General features: G+C 45.1%; 1 long non-coding RNA gene and 1 pseudogene across 1 annotated transcript; one reads left to right on the top strand and one right to left on the bottom strand.

The window, feature by feature from the left end:
• Positions 1-1,402: 1,402 nt before the first annotated feature.
• LOC110568054 (uncharacterized) lies at positions 1,403-5,601 on the top strand. The gene is made up of 4 exons (XR_002478374.2): positions 1,403-1,569; positions 2,006-3,010; positions 3,916-3,982; positions 4,564-5,601. It is a non-coding gene; the product is annotated as an uncharacterized LOC110568054 (long non-coding RNA).
• A 1,201-nt stretch (positions 5,602-6,802) lies between these two features.
• Positions 6,803-8,204, bottom strand: LOC135272761 (lysosomal Pro-X carboxypeptidase-like; annotated as a pseudogene).
• Positions 8,205-8,492: the final 288 nt, after the last annotated feature.

The following is an 8,492-nucleotide window of genomic DNA, read 5'->3' on the forward strand; positions in this document are numbered from 1 at the left end:
TTGGCCAGGCTGGTCTAGAACTCCTGACCTTAGGTGATCCACCCGCTTTGCCTTCCCAAAGTGCTGGGATTACAGGCGTAAGCCACCATGCTCAGCTGGAAGATCAGTTTTTAGGTACATAGTTTTCCTTGATACGAAAAAAAAAATGCAATTAAAAAGCACGAATCCATTGCCTGTTTCCTTTGTTGTAGTGGGTATTTATTTTACATTTTAAGTTTTACTCTCATGATTGTATATACAAAGTTCAATAAAAGGGAACTGTTACTGCATTAGTCTGCCGCCGTTATTAGTCATTGCATTTCTGGTACGGCTTGGCTCTGTGTCCCCTGTGTCCCCACCCAAATCTCATCTTGAATTGTACTCCCATAATTCCCGTGTGTTGTGGGAGGGGCCAGATGGGAGATAACTGAATCATGGGGGCGGTTTCCCCCGTACTGTTCTTGTGGTAGTGAATAAGTCTCATGAGATCTGATGGTTTGATAAGGGGAAATCCATTTCACTTGGCTCTCATTCTCTTATCTTGCCGCCGCCATGGGAGATGTGCCTTTCACCTTCCACCATGACTGTGAGGCCTCCCCAGCCACATGCGGCTGTAAGTCCAGTAAACCTCTTTCTTTTGTGAATTGCCTAGTCTTAGGTATATCTTTATCAGCAGCATAAAAACAGACTACTACAATGATTATTACTAAAAACATGTTGTTGTAAATGGTGTATGTGTGATAAAAAGGAATCCACTTTGAGTGTCAAGTGCATTGGGCATCCACTGCAGATGCTCAGACAAACCTCAAAGATGTCAGCAGAGGCAAATGCTTCCTGGCTGCCCGCTACCTTCAGGGGACTGTGGTGAGTGGCTTGCAGACACTGTCTCATCTAATCCTCACAGAAACAACATTTTAGAGATGAGAAAAAAGCCCAGAGAGCCATTCACTTGTAAGTGGAAAAGCTGAGACTTGAACCCATGCTAAGACCGTTCACCACATCACGCACTGGCATCTCTCAGAAAGGCGTCGGTTTGTTGAAAATGATGCATTTTTATCCTGCCCAGAGCAGGCAGCGGTAAGATTCCTGGATGCAACTTCTCTGCTGAAGAGAACATTATCAGCTCCTGAGTTTGGCCTGAGAAGCATGCCGAGTCTCCCCATTGGCTCCCCAGGAACGCCTTCCTCCTGCCCCGTCAGTACTTCTGCAAAGGCAAGACTTGCTTGGGAGGTTTTTGAATGTGCCTGCCTGCATGTTAGTATCAGAGTTCTTTCACAGCCAGGACTGTGTGTGTTTAAAACGTGTAACCCAGCAACTCCCAGGGTCCTTGGTACGTAATAGGTGCTTGAGAAATGTTTGTGGAACTTACCTGACTGGCTGAGTAAAAATTACTGGCTTAAGAGAGTGGGAATTCTCTGGGAATTTTGCTTAACAACATGACTCTCATCTCCCATGAATGATGATCTGTTCCTTCCTCTGGCAGGAAGTAGTGGTTGGTTTCCTCAGCCAGAGAGATTTTTTTCCCCTGCAACCCGTGGGTGGATTAAAATGGAAGGAGTGAGCCAAGCTGAGCCAGGAAGGACAGCCAAGGTCAGCAGGGCTGGCGGGTCTCCGCACACTGTCAGTAAGAGGGGAGGCTGCAGTCACTAAAGCCATCCACAACTATTCTAGTTCTTTTCTCCTTCTAGTTCATGGTAAGATTTTAATTCTGTGCACCCACTGAAATTAGGCCTGTTCACATGACTTGCTTTGGCCTTGAAATGTGAGCTTTGCGGGCTTGTGTGCTATTTGTTGCATTGCCTCCTTCTCATGCCACAGTGATCAGGACTTGGGTGTGGGGAAACCTTTATCAACCTGGGTCCTTAAATGTTTGTAGAAATCCCTGCCAACCCGTAATAGACATGTAGGACCAGCAAGAAACAAACTTGAAGCCATCCTCATATGATTGACAAGAAGTCTGGATAGAAATATAGTTATAATTAAGCATTAATCAGGATGCACTTTTTTTTTTTTTTTTCTGAGATAGGTCTTGCTCCATTGCCCAGGCTGGAGTGCAGTGGTATAATCATGACTCACCGCAGCCTCAACCTCCTGGGCTCAAGTGATCCTTCTACCTCAGCCTCCTGCGTAACTGGGACCACAGGTAAATGCCACCACACTTGGATAATTCCTTTAAAACTTTTTTTTGTAGAGAGAGGGTCTTGCTGTGTTGCCTAATAGTTGGCCTCAAACTCCTGGGCTCAAGTGATCCACCCTCCTTGGCCTCCCAATATGCTGGCATTACAGGTGTGAGCCCCTGTGCCCAGTATCAGGCTGCCCTTTGACCCACTTCCTTATAAGGGAAAGTCACGCAGCACTGGATAGCGACCACTGGCATCCCCATTGTTCCTATAGATAGGATCTCTGGTGTTAGAGACTTTTGTTTAAGAATTCCTGAAGATGTTTTCCAGATCCCAAATTTCAGTGGAACAACTGACAACCAACCAGTTTGAAGACCCCCACAGAGAAACAAAATCATCATGAGAATCCAGCTTCTTCCTCTCCTGCCCCATGACTTCACCCTGCACTTTTCTACCAATCAACTCTCTCCACACTTCAGCCCACTCTGAAACCCTTAAAAACACTAACTCATCAGGGACACAGATTTGAGGGTTTCTCCCATCTCCTCATTCATTGGCCCTATGATTAAACCTATTTCTCTGCTGTGACCCAATCTCTTGGCATATTGACTTGCTGCACATGTCAGGCAATAGACCTATGACAGTTACAAACTTAATGTATGAGGTCATTAAGATTTGGAGGATGCTTGTTACTGCAGCAGCTTCTAGCCTCTCCTGACTAGCTCAGAGGACCTGAGGCAGACATGAAGAGGCTGAGGAGGACATCAAGAAACTGAAGAGTTAAGGAAAAGAGCAACAGGAAATGTGGATCAGGGTTCAGTGTGGACCCTGGAACTGGGGCAGTTGCCTGTGGCTGGGCTGTCCACACTCTGTGCAGCAGGCTGGCTCCCTCTGAGGCTCCAGGAGGGGAGGTAAGCACAGGCCATGGAGTGGTGCCATCCATGTGCTAAGGATGATTTTGTAGCATGTGCTGACTGTGGGTCACAACTGACTGGGGAAGAGGTAGAGGAAAAGGGTTGGGGAGAATGTGTGTCACGCACTGAACAGTGTGATCCCAGAATGTTCTAACACTCCTCAAGAACAAATGAGTCGGGCATCAACAAAGGAGGCTAACCTCAGACTTCCTGTGTGGGGAGCAGTGCTGAGCTGGCAGTGAGTTATCTGTTTATCCCTTGTGCCCTGTGGCTAATGTACTTACTCTGTAGCCACTCCTGCAATAGGTTTCCTCTAGGACATTGGTTGTTCATTACTCATACATTCATTCTGCAGATACTTAAGATCCTAGGCACTGAGCCTACCACAGTGAGTAGACAGCTTCCATGGGCTTTATGGTCTGCATATAGTCAAACAATTAGTAGCAGTTTTCAATATGGATTGTTAAGTACTCTGACGGAGTTTAGTATAGGTTGTCTGGGAGAAGGGCATAGAAACTAGTCCAGGAGGTCTACAGAGAACAAGGCTGTGAGTAACTGAATCAGGAGTTAAGTACATGCTTCTGCATAGCAAAAGCCCCGACAATTACAGGCAAATAAATGCCACCCTTCCCAGCAAGGGCCAGGGAGTGCAGGAAAATATCGAGTTGCCTGAGAATCTGAATGCAATAAAAAAAGTTCTGAAAGTCAAAGGCCTTGCAATAGAACATTTGTGAGGTGAAGCCTCATGATTCATCATCTTGGGTTCACTCAGTGGTCAAATCAAAGAAGAAAGCCAAAAAAAAAAAAAAAAAAAACTGAAGGAATCCAGGTGTCTGGAATGAATTAACTCTTTTTTTCCTCTTTCTTTTCTTTCTTTCTTTCTTCTTTTTTATTTTTTTAAGATGAAGACTGTCAGAAACTCAAGGGACCTGAGGATATTAGACAATTAGAATTTCACAATGATAACAGGTCTGTGCCCATCTATAGTTAACTCTTCCCACTCCACAGAGTCCCAGCACATCATTCTTCGCCCATCCCCTCCACTGACCAAATCTCATCATTAAGACCCAGTTTAAAATCCACCTCCTGGAAATAATTATACCAAGCCAACTCCAAACAGTGGTCACCTGTTGGGAATGGAAGTGCTTAGGGGAAGGAGGGAACTATGTGTCATTTTGTTTAAATAAAGCCAAATTTAAGCTTATGAGGAAAAAGAAAATTCCACCTCCTCCACAGACCCTTCTCTGCTTCTCTATCATAGAGTGGCCCCATGCCCGTCTCATTGCTGTCTACCGTTTACTGGTTTTTCACAACTGAGTCCTTTCCTCTACTTTGGACTCAACCCCAGCTAGAGTCACCTGTAGAATGCACATAGCCTGGCCCATATACAGGGGACTACATGAATGGTTGGCAAAGGAATAAAAGCCTGTAATGTTGGCACCTCAGCTTACGGAAGTTGGGGGAAGTTTTCTGTGCTAGAAAGTCGTGTCTTTCACTGAATCCCCAACTTTAAGCAGTTTCATAAGCAGATCTTAACAACTGTGTTCCAGTCCCTGCTGGTTCCCACACACCCACACCAGGAAGAGGCTGGCCGGATCATCTCCCCAGGAAACGCAGAATGATAGTACTTGGGAACTGCTGGGAGCAGGGGATCCTACAACTCTTCCTCCTGTGAGGAACAGGACCCTAAGTTGGCGTCCTGTGTCTGAAGAGCCTGCTGGATCTGTGCGCACCTGGGAAAACAGCTCCCCTCTCTCCTTCCCCTCCCTCAGCACTGGACATTTTTCCCACGTGGATCCACTAGATGGCCTGCAACGAACACAGTGACTTTGAGGAGGCCTGTGCTGGAAAAGGAAATACCTTCTTGCTTATCTATTCGTTTGCTTGCTTTGTCACTCACCATTCGTCCTCATAAATCCTTTCAAGTTTAACTCATATTAAAAACCAATAACTTACCCATTCAAGAACAGGAAAAGGGCTGTGTCAGAATTGAATCTGTGAGTCTTCAGGCAGAGATTTTGGATTGTTGGCAAAATAATCGGAAATTGTTTTGCCAAATTGATTTCTGAGTGTTGTTAGCATTTTGTTAATTACAATGTAAACAACTCTGCGTAGAAAGAAATGAATAATTAAATAATTCTAAGGGCCCAATAAGTATATTTTAAACTAGTTCAAATAAAGAGAAATGACGCTACTTAGTACTGGTAGGTATGAGATAGAACAGGCTCATTTGCACATCACTCGTACCCTACATATCATAGTGACTTTTGCAAAGCAATGTGGCCTTTGCTCTAAGAGCAGTGAGATAGCCAGGCCCAGTGGCTTATGCCTGTAATCCCAACACTTTGGGAGGCTGAGGCAGGCGGATCGCTTGAGGTAAGGAGTTAGAGACCAGCCTGGCCAACATGGTGAAACCCTGTCTCTACAAAAAAAAAAAAGCTGAGTGTGGTGGTGTGCACCTGTAATCAGGAGGCTGAGATGGGAGGATCGCTTGAGCCTGGGTGGTGAAAGTTGCTGTGAGCTGAGTTCGTGCTACTGCACTCCAGCCTGGGCAATAGAGCCAGACCCTGTCTCAAAAAAAAAAAAAAAAAAAAGCTGTGAGATAACACGTACTCTTTAACCAGGAAACTCTGAGGAAATGTCTAAAAGTTAGAGAACAGCAATCAGTAGTAAAATGTCCAGATTGCTGCTGTTTGTAGTAATAAAAACTTGGAAATAACTTGCAGAACCAACAATAGGGGAATGACTTAGTCAACGGCAGTATATCAGTATAATAGGTACAATGAGAAAGGTTAGAAAGTGTGAGCTCTGCCTGTACCTGTGCATGTAAAGCCTTTTTTTTTTTTTTTAAATATGGAGTCTAGCTCTGTCGCCAGGCTGGAGTTCAGTAGCGTAATCTCAGCTCACTGCAACTTCTGCCTCCCGGGTTCAAGCAATTCTTCTGCCTCAGCTTCCCAAGTAGCTGGGATTACAGGCATGTGCCATCACACCCAGCTAATTTTTGTATTTTTAGTAGAGATGGGGTTTTACCTTGTTGGCCAGGATGGTCTTGATCTCCTGACCTCATCATCCGCCAACTTCAGCCTCCCAAAGGCCATATTTTTTTAAAGGTCCAGGCTTATTCTTTATTTAAAGCACAGGCCTGGGTTGACAGCTCATACCTGTAATCCCAGCACTTGAGATGCTGAGGTAGGAAGATCACTTGAGCCTCAGGAGTTCAAGACCAGACTGGGCAACATGGTGAAATCCCCATCTCTACCAAAAAAAAAAAAAAAAAAAAAAAAATACAGCACAGTTCAAAGTCATTAAATCATTAAATCTAGTACAAAAGAAATGGCTCCTATTTCCTGGATTGGCATCAGACATCCTACCAGCTGCAATTACATCATTTTTATCTATCCTCTGCTTTTCCTTTTTGTTGGGGTAGGGGTGGGGACTTTTAAATGGGTCAAAGAGACTTCAACCTCAAAACCAAGGAGAAATCCCTGATTGCAGAGAAACACAGGAAATGACTCTTCCTCTGTGAAAGGCAGTCAGGAACTCTGCTCCAGTGATGAGGACCACCGATGGTGTGGGAGAGAGATCAGGAAGAGAATCTTCCTGGAGGTAGCATAAAGACAGTGAGAGCCCAGGAAATCACACTCCTGGGATGGCTGCTGTCACCACCATCACCCTCTCTTCTGTCTCCACCTTGGTGCCATCAAACTGAGTGAGGAACAAGGGAAAGTAATCACATGTAGAAAACCAAAGTGAACAGGAACGTGGGTGGTGTGAACATAAAAGAAGAAACTAACAATGTCCAAAAGTTTCTGAGTGCTGCTTTCCCGCCCTGTAGTGGAAATCCCTGATCCATTTCTTCACGTGTCTAACTTCCAAGGAGGGGGCTAACAGTACACACGTGGGATGTGGGCCCTTTTGAGATGGTGAATTCAGCAAAGGTGTCTGCGATGTCCTTGGTTACTCCACCTCTTGATCAGGGGTCTAGTTTACCATTGCTGAAAACAATGTCCATGTGCTAACTATTTTTTTGTCTCCATACATAGTAGTGATCCAGGAGGGCCTTGGTCTCACACTCCACTGTTTAAAACACTTATCAGAAAACTCCTTCAAGTTCCACAAGTGAAGTTCAAACAGGTCATCGATACAAAAGTGCATGACTATTTCTGTGCAGGCCTGATAACTCCAACCCAGGAATTCCAGAGTGCTAGCTGTTGCCTCTGAACTACTCAGGCACATCACCTGGCCCGAATCATTAGGATATACACTCACAGCTTGGAAAATATTCTGCACCAGCAATGAATCTGATACATTGGTTTTTCTCAAATATTGGCACATGGCCTTGATGGGCCAAGCAGGCAAATGCTATAAAGCGTTAGTGGCATAAGGATAGCTCACCACTGCAAGTTTCACCCAGTTTTTAGAGATCCAGCCTTTCAAATGTCGAATGTCAGTAAGCCACTGCAAACTACCACCCATATTTGAGAGTCAATTAATGGCATCCCAGGACCTGTGGATGTTCTCTGAACAATATGGACCACTTTTCCTAAAATCTGTAGTTATGATCTTCATAAATATACCATAAGGTACTAAATCCTTAAACTGCCAGATAAAGGCAGAAGTTGCAAGAGCTCCAACTACCATATGAGGGTATTTCATCCTGAACTAGGCTGCAAGCATGCCACCGTATGGACCCCGGAGGGCCACAACATGGTGATTTTCAGCTCCTAGGATTGTTCTGTTCAAATGTTTGATTAGCTCTACAGAATCAGCCAGAGCTTGTTCTGATGTCAGGAGATCCAAGTGTCCAGAATCCTTGAATGGGTCATCACAGGGCAGGGAGTCTCCACAGTATCGCTGTTCAGCATACACCAACGTAGCTTTCAGTTCCTCAGCTGTATACCGCATGAACCATGTATTACTGCAAAACCAGATGATGTTCCTGTCTTCTTTCTCCCAGCATTTATCAGCTATTAGATACTGCTGTTAAAAAAGTTTTCACAGTATTAAATCCAAAATGATCAACCCTCTGATGGAAGTGGAGAACCGAGTAGTTCTTGGCAACAGCCGGGTGGGATGTGCGGTTGGCTGGCAAGTGCAGGCTTCCCAGAGCCCTTAAGGCCAGCTGGAGAGCTGTGGTGGTCCCGGGAACCAGGAAAGCCACCAGCAGAAGCAGGAGGGCTTGGTGGCCCATGGCTCAGGCTGGTGGCTGCAGTGCAGGTCTAAAGCCGTCTTAAGTGAATGTTTTCTCTATTTAAAAAGTAATTTTCTAGTTTCAAGGCTGAGTTTAAGAGTAGGTTATTTTTCTCTGAGTAAGCACTTAGACAACAAAGTTTCACCAGATAAGAGTTACACAAAAGTAAACTCAACAGCTGCCTTCCACCCAGAGGCAGGGAGGGAGTGGACAGCCCCTAGCCGGGGGAGAATACAGGGCAGATTTATGGAAGGGGGAGCTGGGAAATGTCTTAGATGGCTTGAGCTG

Source organism: Aotus nancymaae, unplaced genomic scaffold (assembly GCF_030222135.1).
Source record: "Aotus nancymaae isolate 86718 unplaced genomic scaffold, 86718_ANA_hifiasm-v0.15.2.pri h1tg000131l, whole genome shotgun sequence".
NCBI classification, from domain to species: domain Eukaryota; kingdom Metazoa; phylum Chordata; class Mammalia; order Primates; family Aotidae; genus Aotus; species Aotus nancymaae.